The following is a 22,776-nucleotide window of genomic DNA, read 5'->3' as shown; positions in this document are numbered from 1 at the left end:
CAGCTTGTCCTTGTTTGTTTTATATGGCACCCAAAATGTTAAGGAAAGCAGTGTGAAAATAATTAAAGCATGTCTGTGGGCACCTGCTTTATCATTCCATGACCAGGTAATGAACTTTAAAAAGACCACAAGTTTACTTTAACCTCCCTGGTAGTCTGATTTATGTCACTTTTGAATTTCCCGTGGGTTCCTCCCCCCACGACGCAGGCGCTCGCAGGGAAGGAACCCGGAAGACGGATGCCGGCATCGGCCAGAGGACCCAGCGGGGCTCGTAGGGACAAGGTAAGTGACGCTACAGTGTAATCCCGAGTGGGGCTCGGGGTTACCGCTTTTGGTACTGAAAATTAACCCCGAGCCACATTTGGGATTACCGCCAGGGAGGTTAAAAGAGTATTCTTCTTTACCTTTAAATATAGCCAATCCTTCCTTAGGCTCTTATTGACAGAAACATAAATTCTTATAGGATTCACATTTTCTTGCAGTCATTCACCATAAATAGACCTCTCCTTCACCTTGGTGTGCCCGGCTTGTAGGGTTCAAGGGCAAGTAAACTGAGTAAGGGCTGCCCTGGAGCGGAACTAACTATCCCTTAATATTTCTGCCTGCCTGTGCTTCTGATAATGCTCCAGATGAACATCTGAATGTTGTCTTCTAAAACTTTTTCCTTCCTCTATTTTTTTTATTGTCTGCCCCCTTTCCCTTCAAAATATTGCCTAAAAAGACTGTTCCCTTCAAACTGTTTTGATTATATTTTTCCTTTTCGATTCTTGTTTTAACATTATCTTCAAATTACGTGATTGGAGAAGGCAGTTGTGTAGGACAGACAAGGGCAGCTGGATATCACAGGCCATCCAAACAAAATCCAGGAGCTCAAAGAGATGCATTCAGGACTGCATACCACAAATAATAGCCTATGCAGGCTTGCTAATATTTAAATTAAGACTATAAGACTATTACAATAGGAGTGTTGTCAAACCTATAGTTAAAAAAGTCAGGACTAAGACCTGAATCATTTATATACTACAGACAATTTACACAAGGCTTTAAATACTGCACATCAACAACAGTTCATCATTCATTAAAAACCACATGGATAATCTTCGGTAGAAAGTGAAATGTATTCTAAATGAATGTATTGCCTTTGTAACAGGTATAAGCATTAGTGTGTATTTATGTGAAGCGCTCACCCCCGAAAGAGCCGCCAGAATAACCCGGGTCATCACTAGTTGGTCTAGGGGTTTTGGTAGTCAGCTGCCTCATTAGCATTTAACTACCCTCTTCTAGTGCCCGCAAAGCTTATATCCAGGCAAGAAATATAATGCTGAAGAACTTATATTAACATATTCACTCTAGGAGAAAAGGTATAGGGGTCCGAGTGTAATGCACCTACCCTGAGCAGCTCCTCGGCCTCTCTGGATGTGAGGGTAGATCCGCCTACCCTCCAGTGACGTTACACAGCTCCACCTCGCAAGGCAGCTTAAGCCAGGAAATTCAATTGCTTGGCGTCAAAGCAATGAAGCTGATGTCCAAGCACTGGTTCTCCTCTCCTCCTGTCTTGCGGGTCAAACGCTTCTCCTAATCCTCACGCTGTGTAGTGAGAAGCTTGGGGGAAAAACTCCTTCTGTCTGCTACTGATTAGGATTTCTGATGGGTTAAGGAGACTCTTTAAACCTGTGTTAAAGTGCCCATACACCTGCTGATTATTGTACGATAAACGCAGGTGATCCCGCGATCTTGCAATAATCGACAGGTGTATGGAAGGCGTGTCTTTTGAGCACGCTCGGAAACCTACCGAAAATCGTAAGATTTTTGGCGGGTTAGTGGCGTGCTCGGAAGGCAAATGCCGAACGGGCCGGTGTGCGCAAACGCACACTGCCCGCTAAGCATTGGAATCAGCGGGGAGGGCTTGCGATTGTCCCAGGTAGGATCTGCCTGTCCAAGATGGGCAGATCGTACGAGATTTTAATTACCTTACAGCCATCGCACAACAAAAGTTGTGTGATGGTTGTAAGATGTATGGCCAGCTTTACACTTTCTGGATCTACTCCCTGTGCTGCACTAAACTGTCTCAGCTGCATGGCTCTTTCCTACCATCACTATACTATAACTCCTATAGGAGCAGGACTTTCTGTTGGATCTCTTACTGCAGGCTACTCAACACAAAGTGCTCATTAATAATCTGTATCAATAAAGACTGCCATATAAATTATCCTTATGCTTTGGAAGTGAATTAACCTCTTGAATACTATTTGTGGAATTGATCTGGATTAGGGGTTAAGCAGCCCTGCTTTCTTGGACTGACTATGAATTACTGTTTTGTGAAATATCAGCCTATGACGCAATAGGCTTACATCCTACATTATCCCCTGTGCATTTATGCTCTGCAATTGTGACCCAATTACCTGAAAAGGACTGTATTCTTACAAGACTGACATTTGTATTTATTGTGAAGTATCAGCATATGACGTAATAAGCTTACATCCTACGCTGTCCCCCTGTGCATTTATGCTCTGCAGTTGTGATCCAATTACCTGAAAAGGACTACATTGTTACACCTAGACATCCAGGGGAGAACAGAAATAGACTCCAGACTTACCAGTCCCTTTAGTATTTCAGTGTAGATCCATTTGTAGGACAGTGAATAGATATTTGAGCAGCAGATGAACAGGGGTTGGCACAAATCCTCAGTAGGAGAGACACCAGACTTGCTCTTGAGGTCCACTATGTTCCAGGCACCTGCAGCAGCCATCATCTTCCCTGGTTCTCTTCCTCCTGACAACAGCAGAGGCCTCCTCTAGACCTGAGGCCTAGCAGAGCATTTCCCACACTCCAGTATCCCCACCACCCTGGCCTCAGGCCTAGCCTGGGGGGCAGGCTTGACAACACCCCAACCTGAACTAATCCATGGCTGGGACCACTGGATTATATAAGCAATTACCCAGCATGCAACACTGTTTAAGACAACCCCAGTGGTTGGCTGGTGAACTGCACACACTCACAGTGTCCCCCATGGGATGTCCCACACTGCAGCAAATTCACACTATACTCAGGCAGGTACAATCAATGCCCTAACACCTGGAATTAACCAGATAAATGCCAACTATAATTCAGCCAGACTGACTAGAACTCTGGCAATCACTAAACTTCCAGTAGCCACCTCACAAAAGGTGATGGGGCTACACATGCTTCGATCAACATTATGATAAAAGGACAAAACCAACACTGACAGATGAAGCATGTACTGAAGTAGGCCCATGACACGTAAATGCTAGACCTCATGTGATGTAGCACAGTGATCCAGGGAACATTTTCATCATTTCACTGTTTACCTGCCTTTACTAGTCCTGTAGCACTTGCCGTTTTGGTAACAACAGTGTTTAGGCAAGATGGGTCTATATAATAGGAATAATATGTCCACCATCCAGGCATGCATTACTTGTATCATCTACCACATAACAAGGGATGCTATATTCAGTGGCATACCCAGCAAATGAAGAGACTTTTTAAGGTAGCACTTGATTAGCCTTGCCTGGGTACCAACAATCAATTATGTAATCCATAACCCTTGGACAAAATGGCAACTCTTCATCCATGTACTATTAAAAAATGACAGGTTATCAGATAAAGATGTGTTCTTCATATCAGCCATATAAATATATTAGTGACCCAAGCCATTTAGAGATATGCTTTAAGTACCCCTTCAATGATGCATTTGTTTATATCCTGCAGCCCTTATTGATTTTATGAATGACCTCCTAATGGATATAAATGGCGTGTTTCAGATGTGATAGCTAAAATATCTCTTCATTAAATTTGAAGTATAGCGCTACTCTGTGGGTAATCGTATGGAAAATTAAGTGTACAGCGTTTCCAGAAGTCTCTAAGCAGCGGGGAAAATAATTCTCCGAAAGTGTGAAAATTATAAAATGATTAAAAAGACATCCTGATCTATTTTGGAGTTTTTCAATATCATTTTAATTACCCACTTTAAAATGAAGGAGACTGCAATCAGTTATTTTTATTTTAAACTTCTTCTGAAATCAGGTCAACAACAATGCTTGAATGAATTAATCTTGCCACTGTTTACCAACTAGATTAAATAAGAACACAGTTGTTGTTTTTTTGTGATGATACAAAAGTGTCTTGATTTGGTTTTATTTAATAGAGCTAAGGCTGAAGTTTATTCTGATTATATTTTGCCTTCCCTGTTTCCTCTCTCCCCCCTAACAACATGCTAATGACATTTTTGAATAAAAACCTTTTTGTTTTCATTACATACCTTATTTTAGACCCATCATCTCATCTAATTCGCTATGCAATGCAGGCAGACCATTGCTGGTGGGAGGGGCAGGCAGGGTGCTGTACATAGCTTCCCAAAAACATCACGACATCCTGACTCAGTACTCCTCTCAAGAGCCCTCCGCCCTGATGCAAGCAGTGATCTGGCTCTGGATGTGAGGGTAGCTCCGCCTACCGTCTAATAGTAAAAATGCATATATATATATACATATATATATATATACTTTTTCAATGTTTATAGTAAAAATGCAGATGCAGGAGCCATGACATTTAAGTGGTATATCTGCTAGTAATAGGATAGGATAGGAAGTTTAAAGCACCTGGATTTATTGATTGATTGACAATGAAATGTATATTTTTCCAGCAACATAATACTTTTTGGACTCCTTTTTAAAAATATACATATAAAAAAAAACAAAAGATGCAGATTTCAAAAATCTGTTTATGTTACAAAACAATCCTACACAGGTTTTAAAATGAAGGCCACCAATAATTTAAATTTCATTTTCTTTTCAGCTATGACCTATTTCATTAAAGTAAGCAACATGTTTTGGGGACTTTTAAAAAAATTATCTTATATATTGCAGTGACTCGATATAGCGGCAGAGATATGACTCCAGTTATGAGCAGGATTAGGAAAGCAAACACATGTAAACTTTGTGGAGTATAAGGCATGAGAGTAGGGGTGACCTCTGTATTTAAACAGCTGCGGGTAGGTTCACAAGAAGCTTTTTCTTGCTACTTGACATGTATCTGTTAATATTTAAGAAAACACGGCAAAGCCTGTGACATGACACTACATGGTATGAGTAAACAGGACTCTCCTTGTCAACTAATCAAGGACTTCCACTCTTTGTGGAACAAATTAATAAAATGTGGCAATTTTCTGCTTGCATGAAGTTTGTTTTCATGTTTAATACGGGCTCCTCGCACTTGTAGCGGGAAGAAAAATAAGCATCATGGTTGTGGTTAATTCGGTAGCAAGAAATAACAAGATGGGAGGTATGAGTGTGAGTTCTACAACAATATTATTCCAGTACATAGTTGGCGGGAACCTTATTCCTTAGTTAGCCCCACTTTCATTCCTTTAGGCCACTTTTACACGGATTCGCTGTTGATCGGAGCACTTTTGTGACATATGTGACCATATGATCAGTTTTTTTTATCTCCATCGCAAAATGGAGAAAAAAAATTGAACTAACCAAGCCCTACTAAGGCAATGGGGAGTCTGAGGTAAGCAGACATTGGTAAGTTTACATCAAATTACCCCTGATCCATCACGACCAGGTCTGCCAAAATGCAACTTTGTTTCATATTTTTTTTGGACCTAGACGGAGTCTGGTTTAATTGGATGTAAATATATGAATGTCCATTTATGTCTGGCTGCCCATAGACTTATATTGGTCTGGGGTAATCGGATGTAAATATATGAATGTCCATTTACGTGTGGCTGCACATAGAGTTACCTTGGTCTGGGGCAATCGGATGTAAATATATGAATGCCCACTTATGCCTGGCTGCCCATACAGTTACATTGGACTGGGGTAATCGGATGTAAATATATGAATGTCCATTTACGTCTGGCTGCCCATAGAGTTACATTGGACTGGGGTAATCGGATGTAAATATATGAATGTCCATTTACGTCTGGCTGCCCATACAGTTACATTGGTCTGGGGTAATCAGATGTAAATATATGAATGTCCATTTACGTCTGGCTGCACATAGAGTTACCTTGGTCTGGGGCAATCGGATGTAAATATATGAATGCCGACTTATGTCTGGCTGCACATAGAGTTACCTTGGTCTGGGGCAATCGGATGTAAATATATGAATGCCCACTTATGTCTGGCTGCCCATAGAGTTACATTGGTCTGGGGTAATCGGATGTAAATATATGAATGTCCATTTACGTCTGGCTGCCCATAGAGTTACATTGGTCTGGGGTAATCAGATGTAAATATATGAATGTCCATTTACGTCTGGCTGCACATAGAGTTACCTTGGTCTGGGGCAATCGGATGTAAATATATGAATGCCCACTTATGTCTGGCTGCACATAGAGTTACCTTAGTCTGGGGCAATCGGATGTAAATATATGAATGCCCACTTATGTCTGGCTGCACATAGAGTTACCTTGGTCTGGGGCAATCGGATGTAAATATATGAATGCCCACTTATGTCTGGCTGCCCATAGAGTTACATTGGTCTGGGGTAATCAGATGTAAATATATGAATGTCCATTTATGTCTGGCTGCACATAGAGTTACCTTGGTCTGGGGCAATCGGATGTAAATATTTGAATGCCCACTTATGTCTGGCTGCACATAGAGTTACCTTGGTCTGGGGTAATCAGATGTAAATATATAAATGTCCATTTACGTCGAGCTGCCCATAGAGTTGCCTTGGTCTGGGGTAATCAGATGTAAATATATGAATGTCCATTTACGTCGAGCTGCCCATAGAGTTAGACTGGTCTTTTAAACAGATCAACCTCAAAAACCCATGTGAAGGGAGCCTTACTCAGAAGCCCTATCACACATGTGCTTGGTAAATGGATGGGAAGCAGTTGATTCCCCAGTTTCACTGATATTCTGGGGTTCATGTACTAAAAGAGTAGAGCATGTTCACTTTGAATGTGGTGAAACTTTGAACCATGTGTACCCGGCATTAGGGCTGAAATGTATTTCTCTCATTAACTTCATAAACATACAATGCACACCCCAGACTTTCAATCCTTTAATTATTTGTTAGGAGAGGTTGTGTTCAAATCGACTTTACAAATTATAATGAATCAACCAGCACAGTACATGCGGGGTTAACACAAACCCCTCAATGCCCCTCCTAACAGTACAAAGAAGGAGAAACAAGTAGAAAATGTAAAAACCGTAACCCAAGTAAAAGCAATCCAAACTGCAAGATGCCCATTTTTTTAAATATTTATTTTAGGTTATGCTATGTGAATGAGAACATGTAACAAATACAAAATAGATGTTATCCCAATTTGGCTGCAAAAGTAGAAATACAAAATGGATTTTTGACACCTATGATCACAGGGAATCGAACCAGAGAGGTAGTTTGGATTAATGGAACATCTAAAATGATATTGAATAATATTATTTACTAGAATAATAATAATAATAATAATAATAATAATAAAAAGTACCTAAAAACAACTATTTCTATTGACACATAATGCATATAACTGGAACACTCCTGAAATGAAAAGAGAGACGGTAGAAGACTAATGCACTGTACCATTATTGGTATCCATGACACATGCATCCAAAATCGAGCTGAATTAGCATTATAGGTACTGTATAGTATTATTCATGTCTGTGTTCCTTCCATCTGATACAATGCATACTTAATGTAAAGCTCTTTTTTCTACAGCCCCGCTGGAAGAATAATGTATTGAGTTTCCACTTGGGTACAAAGAGAAAGGCGAGTGGCTCACATCCATGTTAAATTGGATTTTCCTTTTGTTTTCATAGAAAAGACTAAGGGAATTAATATTTTAAAAACCCAGGAGATATGTCTATTGTTTGCATGTCACAGGCAGGCGATGGTGGGAGTCGTAGACGGCAGAAGCGCTATGTGCAATTTCCTGAATAAACAATGATGACATATAGTGAACTGTATAGAGTTTGTGTCATCTCTGTAGAAGGTGAATAAGGTTTGATGCGCAATACAATTGTATTATGAAGCAGAGGCTTTGCCTGCAGAATTCTATAGTGGACATAAGACAAAATCTACACAGGGGGTCATTTAACCCTTCTAAATATACCTCTCCTACTAGGATAACATGAATGTTCGTGTTAGATTCATTGTTACTGTCACATTGGAATCCTGATATCCGTGTATAACACTAATGTATAATCAATCAACTGCTGATCTGAAGCCCTTGGATGATATTCAGAAGAAAGGTATGGGAAGGATCACTTGATCAGAGGACACTAACTGGCATCGTATGTATGATAGGAAGCCCCTAGCTGACGCCAGTGTCATATCATTCTACAGAATTCATATTTTTATCAGGAGAAGAAATAACCATAACTGTCCTGAAGAAGGACATAGCTTTGTAAATGTCATGGCTCCTGCATCTGCATTTTTTCTATCTATCTATCTATCTATCTATCTATCTATCTATCTATCTATCTATCTATCTATGAATAGATAGATAGATAGATAGATAGATAGATAGATATTAAGAAGCTTGCTGATAGAAGGAGAGAGCAGAGTGACAGAGAGATGGACCTATCAGTGTGCTGCTTCTCCTATCTCTATCTGGTCAAAAACTGGGGGAGGGTAGGAGACCTTTTAGTGTTAGTAGAGAAAAAGTAGGTCTCCTGCCCCTCTAGATAGAGCTGTGCTGTGTTCCAGGACTGTGTATATCTCAGAAGTAGATGGACAGAAATACAATTCAATTGGTGGTAAAATAGCTCCCTTATGTGGATTTTATTTGTGTATTTGGCTGATTTATTGAAGTTCAGCATTGATTGCCCTCCAGGCCACAGTCAACCAGCCACCCATTGTATGCAATCTTTTTTTCAGTTATTTGCATGGGTCATGTGATCTCTTATCAACTTTTGTCTGCAGCAGCACATACAGTAATGAGATTGTGCAATGTGCCTTAATGCCTGAAGACCAATTGAAAACAATTGGGTAGCACAGTGGCATAGTAGTTAGCCCTTCTGCCTAAAAGCACTGAGCGTCCCTGGTTCAAATCGTGGTCAGGACACTATCTGCCAAGAGTTTGTATGCTTTCCCTGTGCTTGTGTGTGTTTCCTCTGTAATCCTCCCACACTCCATAGAGATGCTGGAAGGTTCATTGGCTTCAGTGGCATCACAAGGGGGGTGAGGCCCATACCTGGGTGACACCAAAATGACTGACAGTCATTTTGGTGTCACCCCTTCTAAAAAGTCGGGCACTCGGTCATGGACCGAGTTTTCGTGTGCCAAGAGAGACGAGGAGACCCGGCGGCATACCTCATCCTGCCGGGTGAACGTCCCCTCCTCTCTCTGCCGGCATCCATCACCAAGATTAGATGACTGTGCATGCACGATGACGTCATTGCGCACGTGCTTGGTGATATTATTATTATTATACAGGATTTATATAGCACCAACAGTTTGCGCAGCGCTTTACAATATAAGGAAGACATTACAATCACAATACAATTCAAGACAAGATGGGAAGGAGGGCCCTGCCCCTGAGGGCTTACAATCTAAAAGGGATGGGGAAGTGATACATGAGGAGGGAGCTGCGTGGGGATGAATTGTTTCAGAACGTGATGGTTGAGCGGTTAGGTTGAGGGTGGGATAGGCTTCCCTGAAGAGATGAGTCTTTAGGGACCGCCTAAAGGCAGTCAAGGTGGGCAACAGACAGACAGGTTGGGGTAAAGAATTCCAGAGGATGGGAGAAACTCTAGAGAAGTCCTGGTGGCGAGCATGGGAGGAGTTGACAAGGGAGCTGGAAAGCAGGAGGTCTTGGGATGAGCGGAGCCGACGGTTAGGGTGATACTTTGAGACAAGGTCTGAGATATATCCGGGGACAGAGTTGTGAATGGCTTTGTAACTGATTGTTAATATTTTGAATTTTATCCTTTGGGCTATAGGAAGCCAGTGCAGGGATCGGCAGAGGGGGGGTTGCAGACACTGAGCGGTTGGTTAGGTGGATGAGTCTAGCAGCTGCATTCATGATAGACTGAGGGGGGGATATCCTGTGTAGTGGAGGGCCAATGAGGAGGGAGTTACAATAGTCAAGACGAGAGATAACAAGGGAGTGTATGAGTAGTTTTGCGGTGTCATTGGTGAGGAAGGGGTGTATTTTGGAGATGTTACGAAGGTGAAGGTGGCAGGATTTGGATAGTGATTGGATGTGGGGAAGAAAGGTGAGGTCCGAGTCAAGGATGACACCTAGGACCTTGGCATGGGGGGAGGGATGGATAGTTGTGTTATCAATCTCAAGGGAAAAGATGGGAAAGGTGCACGGGCAGGAGGAAATATCAAGAGCTCTGTTTTTGAAAGATTGAGTTTTAAGAAGTGTTGTGACATCCAGACGGATATGTCAGTTAGTAGATTAGTGACACGAGAGGACACTGAGGGGGTGAGTTGTGGAGTGGAAAGATAAATTTGAGTGTCATCGGCATAGAGATGGTATTGGAAGCCATGTGAGGTTATTAACTGACCATGGGAGGAGGTGTAGATAGAGAAGAGAAGCGGTCCAAGGACAGAGCCTTAAGGGACCCCTACAGAAAGAGGAAGAGGAGGGGAGGGTTTAGAATTGTAGGTGACGCTAAAGGAGCGCTTAGATAGGTAGGAGGAGAACCAAGAGAGAGCAGAGTCTTGTAGCCCAAGTGACTGGGCGCATATCACGCGCATGCGGGGTATCACCTGATCTCTGCTCCGCGTGACACACGGCCTCGGGGCGCCCCTGATTGGCTTTTGTCTATACTGTCCCTGTATGTGTGTCAATTAGTGACTTTAGATTGTAAGCTTCTGGGGGGCAGGGACTGATGTGAATATGCCACGATGTAAGTTGTTGGTGCAATATAAATGCCTGTAATAAGCAACAAAAACAATAATTCTTACCATAAATGGAATTGTGTTCATAGTTTCTTTAAAGATTGTGAAATTATGCACATCCATACAATAAGCAGGGTGCTTGCAGACTCCCCATAAGCAACTGCTATCTCTGCAGACACAATAGCAATCAGCTAAAAGAAAATTCAACACAGCGCAGCCATATTCGCTCATTACATGTGCAGTCTCTGCTTCCTTCTCAGCAGTATTGCACAATGTCCGTACTGTGCTTCTCCACTACTACAATTCTCAGTGCAACTCTATGGGTCAGGTAAGACTGGACTGAAAACAACAGAGGGCAATCAAGCTTATCTCAGTTTCGCAATCATTCCTCACATTCCCTGATATATAAATGACCAACTGTAAATTAAAATTCAATAGGAAAAATCTGTAGCAAAGAGCAAGAAAAATGATTAACTTCATGTCAAAAATCACTTTCAAGTAAATGTTACAACAACTCCAAATGTGTATTTCGTAGAAAGGCGCTACAGCTCCATTTAGATTAGGTGTCAATAAATCACAGAGACATAGAAAATAACATTTTCATTCTAACTTTGATCTCGCTATGAGTTGCAGAGCGTGTATAAGACATGCTGCTTGTTTTCTGAGCTTCGAGTAAATAACTTAAAAAATAATAAAAAAATATGTTGATTTATTTATTATTAAATTATTCAAGCAGGATGCCCAAGCCTGTGGATCCAAGCAGAATGTTCTCTTGATCTCTGCGTGACACTGTCTGTGTATGTTAATTCTGTTTGATATGGGCTCTTTGCAAACGCGCAGTGTGAGAATGATAAAATCACTATGAATCTGCGCTACTAATGGATGATACTTAGATATTTTGGAACTGAAATTTGACTGCACAGGGCATATATCTGAGAGGTCCAAATCTAATGGAGTATAACTCCACATAGATGGATTTGTTTAAAAAAAGGAATGCAGGACATGCAACTTTCACACGTAATGCGGCAGATCAGAGAATCCCATTCAATCATCATACAATCTCCACATAGCAAGCACTTGCAAGCTTCCGACGTGCCTGTTATCACCTGTCCTGTAGAGATTGTCTGGCATGACGAAAGGTCTTTGTGACCCTCCAGCAATTGCTTTCTAGAAAAGGTAACAAACCTTTCACTGTACATTGACCACAATAAAGCGTATCTAAACCCAAGAACAAAATTGTCATCCATTGCTGTTTAACATTTCTGCATTAGTTTTCTTTTTTACCTTTACTTTCACCTGTGACCCTGCAAGTAACACACTTCCTGTCCTATGGTGACAACACTTACTTATTGTACTGTATCCATGGAAGAACAGTGTTTCTACCCTAGGACGGGACTAGAGAAACCTCCCCCTGTTCTCCATAACATAGAGGGGAGGTGTTCTTCCTCTGTATGTGCTACATGTATAACCTACCATATTCTAACATTTGAAGCAGTATTTAACCCCTTCATGTCCACTGACGTACATAGTGCTTCAATGGCAGCAGGCTCCCCTGCCCGACACCCCAGCCATGTAACCCCGGTCTCCGCTGCCCCTCCTGTGGGCCCAGGTCTAGCATGTCGGGTGCCGGAGGGAAGCTGGGGAGGAGAGCGGCGAACTTCTGTTCACCAATCTCCTCCCCGCTCTATGGGACCTGGAGCGATGAGTATTACATCATTTCCGGTCCCTGAGCTGTCAGTGCTGGGCTCCTGCAGCCCAGCAATAAGCTAGTGAAGTGTGATCTGCCCTTCAATAGCTTATTTAAAGTGGAAAGGTGATTCTAGGGGTCTTTTGGACCCCCAGTATCACCTTAAAGAGCACACGCCACTGCCAATATGCTATCAGTATTTCCTCTATGAGATAGCTATTAAATACAAAATAAAATAAATAATATTAAATAAAATAAATGTAAAAAATATTTTTGAAATTTTTTAAAGTCCCCGCCCCCACGAGCATGTGCGTCTTCACGTAAACACACGTCACGACGATCGTGCTACACATGTTGGGTATCGCCGTGCACACCAGAGTGAGAGCAATAATTCTAGGGCCAATATTTACGTGTATCCCTAAACTAAAGACCTGTAGGGGCTTTTAAAGCGTTGTCTATGAACTTTTTGGTTCTAAATCTATTTACACGTTGTAACCTCATATTTTGCATTTTTTTTTTTAAAAATGGGTCTTATATTCTGTTTTTTATACTAATATAATGATTTAAAAGGCAACATGGAGCTGGCAGTGGGAGTGATTGGGAATACTTCTCCTGCATTACAAATCGGTAAATAAAAAAGGGTTCCCGGATTACAGGTTTACCAGCAAAGAAAAGCAGGGGGGGGGGGTTTCTGGGGGAAACGCTAACACTGAGCAGGCAGCTTTGTTCCTGACATGCATTTAAAGGGCAATTTTACACGTATGATCCTGTTGCTGGTAGCAACTCACCAATGAAAGGATTGCTATACAGGACAGAGAAATACACTCTTGTTTCCACAGTTCCTTGCTGTCTGGATGAGTGGGTCATTGCTCCTTCACAGGCAATGGAGATTCTGTGGTCTTTCCATCAACAAGGGACTGGCACCTTGTTTATCCAGCCAGCAAGGCAGTGACACCATTGAGTGTATATTATTCTCTGCCCTTCCTAGTGATCCTATCAATGGCAACTTATAGACAGCAACAGGATCACAAATCTGCCATGGCCATACAGTTTAATATTTGTTTTTACTGGAGGGTACCATGTACTTGATGGTAGCAATAAAGAACATTTGTCTGATGCAGTTGACTGACATGCAAGTCATATTTTTAGATACATTTTTTGATATTCGGTAGTAGCAGAATGGAGAACTGTAGGACACTTTTATTGCACTGCTGATGTTGTATTGTACAGCGAGGAATGAGAAATAATTCGGTTTTCTAAAAGTAGAAAGCAATAAAGAGACCTTTCTTCAGGAGCATCTCCAGGTCCAGCCTCAATCTCCGCCTGCTCGGGTGATTTATCAAATTTTTCCTTCTTTGTTTTATTGGCAAACAATTTGTCACCATAAATCAATCGATAAACAAATCTGGGAGCAAGCTGTGCTTAATCACTGTAACATTTTAAATTGAATGTGCAGCATTTGGATGGTCTGAGGTCAGAGACCCCAAGGCAAGGACTAGGCCGCGAGTGGGACTACATCTCAAAACTTTAAGTGCTAAATCAGAGAGAAGATGAGCGAATCCATCTGTGCCCCTGGCAGATTCAGCAAATCTAATCTTTTTGTTGGCCAACCACAAATTTTTGATTCACCTTTGCATGCAGATTTGTATGGCCTGGTGAGAACTATGCAACTCATAAATCCAGGCAAATAATCTGGGTTAGTCTACTGAGCCGTACAATAGATTTTACCATCAGGAGCCAAGTGCTAGTAATTTTTTTGGTGCAGATTTTGCAGAGTTGAGAAAAACACCTTACCCTAGGCCTCCCTTCCAAGCAACATTTCCTGTAATCCTAACCTTCTCACTAACCAAAACTGCTAGGTGGACAGCAAGGACGTGCGGTCAGGGGAGGCAGGTAAGGCAGAGCCTCACCTAGTATTATGGAGGAAAAAGATGTCAGCTTCAAGTCTGAAGCTGACAGCTTTTTCTCCATTCAGATCAGGTTACATATCAGGGAAAGCCTCCCCGCTGTGTAACCTGTCATGGACGGAGTGCTGTCTGTTAATTACAGGCAGCGCTGCATCTGGCTTTTGACAGATATTTAGGTTGCACAGCAGTGGGCTTCCCCACTGCTTGTGTAACCTAATTATTGAAACAAGAGCTTTCACAGCCTCTACTCTGTGTTAGAGGCGTGAGCTCTGTGGATGGCTTTGGCCAATGGCAAAGCATCATTGGTCCATGCTGTCCAATCAAAAAAAGAAGAAAAAAACACTGAGGCCATCGATCTCGATGCCTCAGCAGTGACGAGCAAGTGTAACAAGCAAGTGAGGGACAGGGAGATTCCTCCCTGTCTTCTCTGGGGGGGCGTGCTGGGGGCGAGGCTGGGGAATGCCTCACCAGGAACCAACGGTACCGCACGTCACTGGTGGACAGGTCAGAGCTGAGGACATCACTGCTGGAGCATTTAAACATAGAAGAAGCCAGTAGCTGTGCAAGTCAACCAGGCTCCATCTATAACTAATGTATTACTTTTTCAGGTAGACTTATCCCTTAAAGCCCAGACCTCATGATTTATTACTATAATGCAACCATATGCAACTATATTGTAACAAGGCTGCATCTACAGTAATAAATCAGATTTGTATTTACTCTTTATTTGTATGGTAGGTGATGCAGCAAGGGTTAAAGTATACTGTGCTGCAGCATTCTGGAGAGACGGACCATGACTCTCTCACACAAAGCAATGGCTCAACTCTCCCATGGTCTGGCACAAATCCCTCCAACACCAATGCACCAGTCAACAGTATTTTGGCTACCTGGGCAGTGTTGTTGATAAGTGAACTGTTTGGAGGGTAGGGGTGCATGTCGGACTGTTGGAAAGCCAGGCTGCTGCTTTGTGCAAGAGAGTCATGTCCCAATCCCTTCAGAATGGTGCACTAAGAGTATTTAACCCTTGTTGCAGCACTTACAAGTAAAAGAGTAAAGGTAGATCAGATTTATTACTGTATATGCAGCTTGTCTGCATTACAATAACAAATTATGAGGATTCAATTGGGCTTTAAATACCTAAATAACCTAAATATACAAACATGCCAGCAACAGTACATCCACCTTTTTACTTTTAGCATCATATATTTAATAATATGCTAATATGTATATGTAAGACCTCTTTATATATATATATATATATCAGTATCCATGCACCCCCTTTTATTTTACTTTCAAGTAAACCGAACATTAAGTTGATAGCAACATGTATATCAATAGGTAATGCAATATGCTAATTAACAGGGCTGATACAGTACATCTTTATACATGTCAGTTAAGCTTTTTACTTTTTTTACTTGGAGAGGAGAAACAATCTGTTAAGAGCAATAAATAAATGCAGGAATTAAGGCCATGCACTGGGACTTTTTGTCTACTTCTACTCACTATCCTCTAAGAATCTGACCATTGCTTAGCAACAAGCACTGTCACCAACTCACAGGCATGATCATCACCAGCACTTACTGCATGTCCCAGTCCTGGAGTGTACAGTATTATTAAGTCATTATAGCGTAATGGGAGCCAACATGAGAATATGGAAGTTCCAGGGATATGTGTGGAAGCCCAGATATGATCTCTGGTAATGGCACTACCTGGGCAGGAACAGGAGTGGGGTTGATATTGTTGAGACATTATTCATGATAATTAGGCTGAATACGCTTTAAAACAAATTAAGGCAGGAAAAAAGTGGCCAATAGACCAATCTGTCCCTGATTGTTGGTAAAGACTGGGCTTCCACCTCAGTTATATTGCCAGTCTGCCATAATGCCTAATAGAAGTAGTAGACATCTGTTGCTAGCAGTGTAGGTCTAAGGAGCAGCTAACATTATAAATCACCATTTCCCAATCATTAGTTTGTGATTCTACTTGCTGTACCTGCTAGCATCCTTATAAAGGGCACAAGAGCAGATAGCGTAGAAAGAAACAGCTCAGGCATCCCTTTAATTGCCACCCTACTGAGAGGCCTCAGCGGTACCTGTAATGCCCCTGTGACCTCAATGGGGCTGAACATTGATCGAAGCATAGCAGGCATTGCAGTTTCTGAATATGCTGGAAACAGCTTACATGATTGGACTCATGCAGGAATGTGAATATCCTGCATGTGATTATAATAATTGTAAAGGCTTGTTTTAGCTTATATGTACACCTTGTTTAGCTTGACACTTATGCTTGGGGTCAGGGGATCATAGGTCACAGTTAGTGTCAAGCAAGCTAATCTCAGAACTCAAGTGAACCTTGACCCTTTATTTATTTATTACAGGTACTTATGTAGCACCGACAATTTACACAGCACTTTCACATCAGTCCCTGCCCTCAAGGAGCTTACAATCTAAGGTCCCTAAAATCCCTATCTCACAAGCACACAGGGCCAATTTAGACAGGAGCTAATTTACCTTCCAGCCTGTCTTTGGAGCGTGGGAGGAAACTGGAGTACACAGAGAAAACCCAGGCAAGCACATGGAGAAATGCAGACTCCATGCAAATAGTGTCCTGACTGGGATTTTAAACTGGAGATCCTTAGTGGCGCAAGACAGAAGTGTTAACCACTACACCACTCTTTTATCTATCATTCAGTTCCTGAGTTCATGATAATTATCAAGTTTCAATATGTTTCCATTAATTAATGTATTTTCATTTTCTGGTTTAAAGCAGTATTAAAGTAGAAATTAAAACCCAGTTGAACTCTCAGTATACATCAGTTGAGCATATTCCAGGTATATCAAAACTGAAGGTGTGCAAAGTCTTACAGTTCATTTTGCTAAGAAAGCAACCACAGTAGAAAAGCCTGTCTCCTGCCTGTATGGTACAGAGATCTGTTTGGAAGCAGAGGCCATTCTGCAGAGGTCTGACATGCCCCCTGTTGAGTCAGACCTATAGCTCTGCAATCAGCAAAGTTTGTGCATCCTGCTCTGACACTGACTCATCAAGGGGATGTCGGAACTCTGCAGAGAGACAACTGCTTCTGCACAGACATTTCTGCTCTGTCTGTGGCTGATTTCTAAAGGCCCTATGTACTCATGCTTTTTAGGGCCAGCAGCAGATTCCTGCAAGAATCAGTTACTGGCCTATACAAGTCAATGTGAATAACGGCTTAAAACTTTATACACCTTTTTTGTTATACGTATCATGTAAAGTATTTACCTGATTTAAACTGAAACTTCAGAAACTTCTGAAACTTGAGCTTTTAACAAACTAACTAAAAATTTGCACAGCATAAAAATCAGTTTCAGACGAAAAGAATGAATAGGGAAAAACCTTTTCATTTGTTTCGTTTGATGAAACAAATAATTATGCTGCTTGGGATTTAGAGGCAACGAACCTCTGAATCCGAAAGTGCACGTTTAAAAAACATGACACGTGGGGCCATATTGGGCACTGGCACATTCTGTGCATGCACGCCGCCGCCATCTAGGAAGCGGAATGCATGACGTCAGGCAATGTAATAAGCATGTATGAGCGCTGCCATCTTGGACGCAGCAAGATGGAGGTGCCCATAGGAACCAAATTACTGCAAGCCCAAATATATTTTTTTATATTTCGGCATATAATAATTTGTTAGCTCGGATTCAGACGAACCGCCAAATAAACGGAATTGCGTGATTCAGTGAGATCATCCCAATCCAAATGCACATCTCTAAAATGTATTGTATACTGATTTCCTTTGCATGATAAGAGTAAAACTGTACACTTACAGTACATAGCTAACTGAAACAATGAAACTGCTTCAGGATGGGGGTCAGTGTGGTGCCTTCCAAGCTTATCAATACTGATTCTGTAGTTGCCAGCACTGTCACTTTATTTGCACTAAAATCTCGGCCTGTAATAAAGGAAGAATATTTAGTGCAACTGGGCAATTTTGGAAACCAAAGACATGAAATCTCCATGGACAAAACCTAGAACTGGACTTAGATATTGAGTAGAGTGGTCTATTACATAACACTGACTTCTCAACAATTACCCCAAAATCTCCTGAAAAAAAAATATCTATGTTTTTCTACCACTAAGGCCTTGCCTTTAATTGTGGCATTGTGCAATTTGGGGAGATCAAACACTCAGCTGTGTGACTGCAAAACCTCTAGTGTAGCAGTTCTCATTAAAATGAATGTGACTCAAAGAAAGCAATCAATTGCACAAGATTTTAGTCATGTGATCCCATGTATCTCTAGCCTTATTCCGTTTCAGGAAATATGTCTCTGACTTGCAATGTTGTGATATTAGGGGACTTATATTAAAGCATTTGCCCCTTCTATTTGTAGAGGTTATAAAATCTGTCTGAGCCAGGGGCACAGGGTGAACTCCTATTGTGTAGAAATGAGAATTATGAGATGCCGTCCTCATTTGTGAGATGTCTAGATAGTCTTAGATGATGGAACAGATCAAGTCTGACTGGTGTCCCTAGGGAATCAGGGATCCCTAGGAATAAAATCAATAAAGGTGAATGCGTAAAAAAGATTGGTGGCAAACAATGTAACACTGACTCTTTCAACAATAAAGTGAATGTGACTGAGACTTGGAACAAAGGGAAATGTAGAAGATAAGCAGCAAAACAGACTAAATTAGGCACATGTGCAGGCGAATTGACCCTTATAGCTTAAAGGAGAACTATGAGGTGAGTGATTTTCACTCAGCCTCATAGTTCTAGCCGACCTGTGACAATGAAACTGTCACAGGTCGGCTCAGTAGATCGGCAAGTGAGCGAACACATACCGGCGCTCGCTCACTTCTCGATCCTGTGCCGGCAGATAGCGGTGACAGGGAAGGGACTGCATTCCCCCCTCCCCTGTCCGATCCTCCAGCGCTGACTGGCGGAACGGACGGGGAGGGGGCGGGTACAGCTGACTCTGCCTCTAGATAGGCAGAGCCAGCTGTCACTCACGCAGCTGGGTGGATCCAGACATAATTGTCGGGATCTGTTCCGGCTGCGGCGTCTCAGTATACCGCGAGCTGTAGCTCGCAGTATACTGAGCTTTGGGTGACGGGAGGACGCTGGTTTGTGTCCTCCAGTTACCCTTAGGAGAACTATGGGGAAAGGCCCTAACCCCATAGTTCTCCTTTAACTCCGGAATAAGCAAATATATACAAGAGGCATGTGTGTTCTTGGTGAGCTTTGTGTATTTCTTCCAGATCTGTGCAGTAATCCAGTGTGAAAGTTTTCCCTGTACAGGAGTTTCCTGCGATAAAGACCTGTACCTGCTGCTCTCTCTTTTCTGGAATAATGATCTTGTCTCTGCCCCGTACCTAAAGTTTTCTGCCAGCATTCTGAAGTGGATGGAGCTTACTGGGCTCCTCCTGAAGTCCTGTTCAGGCCATGTACAGCAGAATGATGATGTCACCGCTACCTTTACAGGATATATATTGGTTTGTAAAGGCATTTGGTGCACACATAGTTGATTGATATCCTTTGTGACTATTGAGGGATATATAAAATATATACTGTATATATGAATGAAAGTGTTTGTGATCTGTGTTCAGCTTTAAATGTGCTTGTTACATTCGCCAAACTTTCAAGCAGGAGTTCTCAGGCGAGAAAATGATCAGCGAATCAGTCATTTATAGGTTTATCGATGTGCTTCTTGTTTAGTAAATGATTCTCCTGCAGTATGGTGTGATTCTGTTTTTCTGCAGTTGGTGCCGTCAGCAAAGAGCTAATTTTATAGGGGCAGACCAATTGAACTAAGGAGAGGAGACAGAAAATATAAATCTGGCCTAGAATCCTATTATTCTTCCCCGGTCTCAGTGAGCTACAGTATTTTTTTCTGGCATGCTGGAGGGCTTTTTAAAATCACAAATATAACTATTTTATTGCGTGGTACCCCCTGACTTCTAGGGTCAGGAGGAGATGGCATTTCACCAGTCCGTTGCTGGTATATGAGATGTGAAAGCAGATTTGGGAGCCACTCACTTTAAGGATTTTACAATGCTTTATTCCATGAACGGCAAAACAGGGAGAGGGCTGCAGACGGTTGGTTATGTGTTAAGATGAAGCACTGATATCTTGAGGAATGCTGAATTAAGTTTTACTTGCTTAGCAGGACATTACATGTATGTATACAGGAATACATCATTATAGAGAGGAAAACATATATACAGATAGAACTTCCCGTGTATCACAGACAAGCATACTAAGCATAGAGACCAACACTGCACCACAGCGCCATCTAGTGCTCAAAATACATATCAGTACATTAGCATAAGCTGTTGCATTTCCAACACAGACATCTAGGTAACACAGAACTCCAGACTCACTGAATGCTTTCCAGTTTCATAGTGCAGAGGGACTTTAAACCGAAAAAATGCGGTGACACTGTGTCAGAGAACGATAGCTCGTCAATAGACGTATTTGAAATCTCTCCTGGGTGGACACCAGACTCCCTGCAAGGTCCAAGCCTATTCTGGCTTCTCTGATACCTCTAGCAGAAGAAGTTCCTCCATGGCTCTCCATCCCAGGAATAATTCCAGACCCCGACTGGGTCCACACTTGACCACCAACAGGGTTCAGACCAGGTCAGGCAGCACACTCATAATGCACATCCCTCAAGCAGGAGACCCAGGCGAGAAAGTCTTCTCCTTGCATGCACCACTGGACATGAAACATCCAAATGTCCGAATTCCAATAAGGCCGATTGCAAATGAATCCAAATGGTCTTTTAACAAAATTTCGGATCAAACAAATTTTATTCAAAATGAAACTAAATCGGACATGTGACGAAACTATGGTGAAATTCCAGAGGATCCGAACCTGAGTAATGAAACGAAACGACATTCGAACCCGAAAGAAAGAAAAGTCAGAAATGAAACACAACTACGCCATTGCTTTCCCCCGCTTACATGCCTACTGCAGACTGGACAGTGTTGTCACCCTGTTAAAAGGAGGTGAAAGATAATGAATCTACTGGCAGGACAAAACAGGTTACAAGGAGGACAAAATCTGCTGAAACCATCCTTTCTTGTGCCCTCTGTGCCCTGTTGAGGAGATTTATCTTCACTTTCTGTCTGATAGTCACAACAGGAAGTGAGAGGTAATAGCACCAAAGAGAGGGAAATCCCAGGCTGTCAGCAGAGTAACCATAGTTAGTGACCCCATTGGAAGATTCCACGATTATTCCTGTTCTGATGACAACCCAGAAGTTGGAATTTTCTTCCCCTTTCACTGGTAATGGTCACCAGGATAAATATTCTTAACGGGGACACAAAAGCAATAAAAACCTAACAGGGGTTCCAATCCCTCTCCACTCTGTACAAAACTACAAAGTGTTGGCTTCCATTGCACTTTAATGCCAGTGACAGACAGCGTCATATCCGCCATTTTTGCTCTTGCTCCAATTTAACAAACCAAATGCATGCAGCTAAGACTGACATTGCCTTTACTCTTCAGAGCTAAATGTATGTATGCTTGTATTCATTTATTTATGTATATGTCAGTGGGCATGTGCAAACTGAGTCTAAATAATAAATATTCTTCTGCTACATTGTTATAATCATGAATGCAGCCGAGGTGTTGAGATCAGATGATGAGCATATGATGTTTTGTTGGCATTGCACCTTTCATCCAGAACCTCATACCGATTAACAAATCATAGACCGTGAAAAATGTTCTGGGGGGTGGCTACTTTTGTTCCCCATGGTCCCTGTGTGTGTTGAACAGTAGCCACCGGCTCCAAGCTCACTCCTGTGATGATATCAACCTCAAGTTTAATTGGCTAATTTGTATTGAGATTGTAGTCCATCACGGGAGCGAGCTTGGAGCGGTGACTACTTTACAACACACACACACAGACCATGGGGAACAAAAGTAGCCACCCTCCAGAAGGAAGGGTGCAATAGCAAGCTTGCAATTGGCTATTGCAGTTTGAAATAGTCAATAGCAGTCTAGCTATTACTCTCGGGTGTCTACATTCACCTGCCGCCTGCAGAAGCTAGCTGGCAGGTGAATGGAGAAGCGGAGCACCTCGGGGACGGTTACTTGAGAGTTATCAATAACTCTCAAGCAACCAGAAACTACAGTTATCCGGCACCTACCGATCTTTGGGTGCCAAATAACTTCATTCTTATGATTATTAAGTCTCACTCACACTGGCCGTGACAAACCTGCAATTTTAACACTTTAACAATTCTAAAAAAGAAAGAAGAATCAAATGGTGAAGAGAGCGCTCTGTTGAGACCAGCAGAAGGAAGGACAGTGGCAGCACCATTTCAGAGATGATTTGCGGATCCAGAGCTGAGTGATACACAAATAAG

Source organism: Nanorana parkeri, unplaced genomic scaffold, assembly GCF_000935625.1.
Source record: "Nanorana parkeri isolate BGI_ZX_2015 unplaced genomic scaffold, ASM93562v1 scaffold57, whole genome shotgun sequence".
Taxonomy (NCBI): domain Eukaryota; kingdom Metazoa; phylum Chordata; class Amphibia; order Anura; family Dicroglossidae; genus Nanorana; species Nanorana parkeri.
This window is presented reverse-complemented; position numbering follows the sequence as displayed.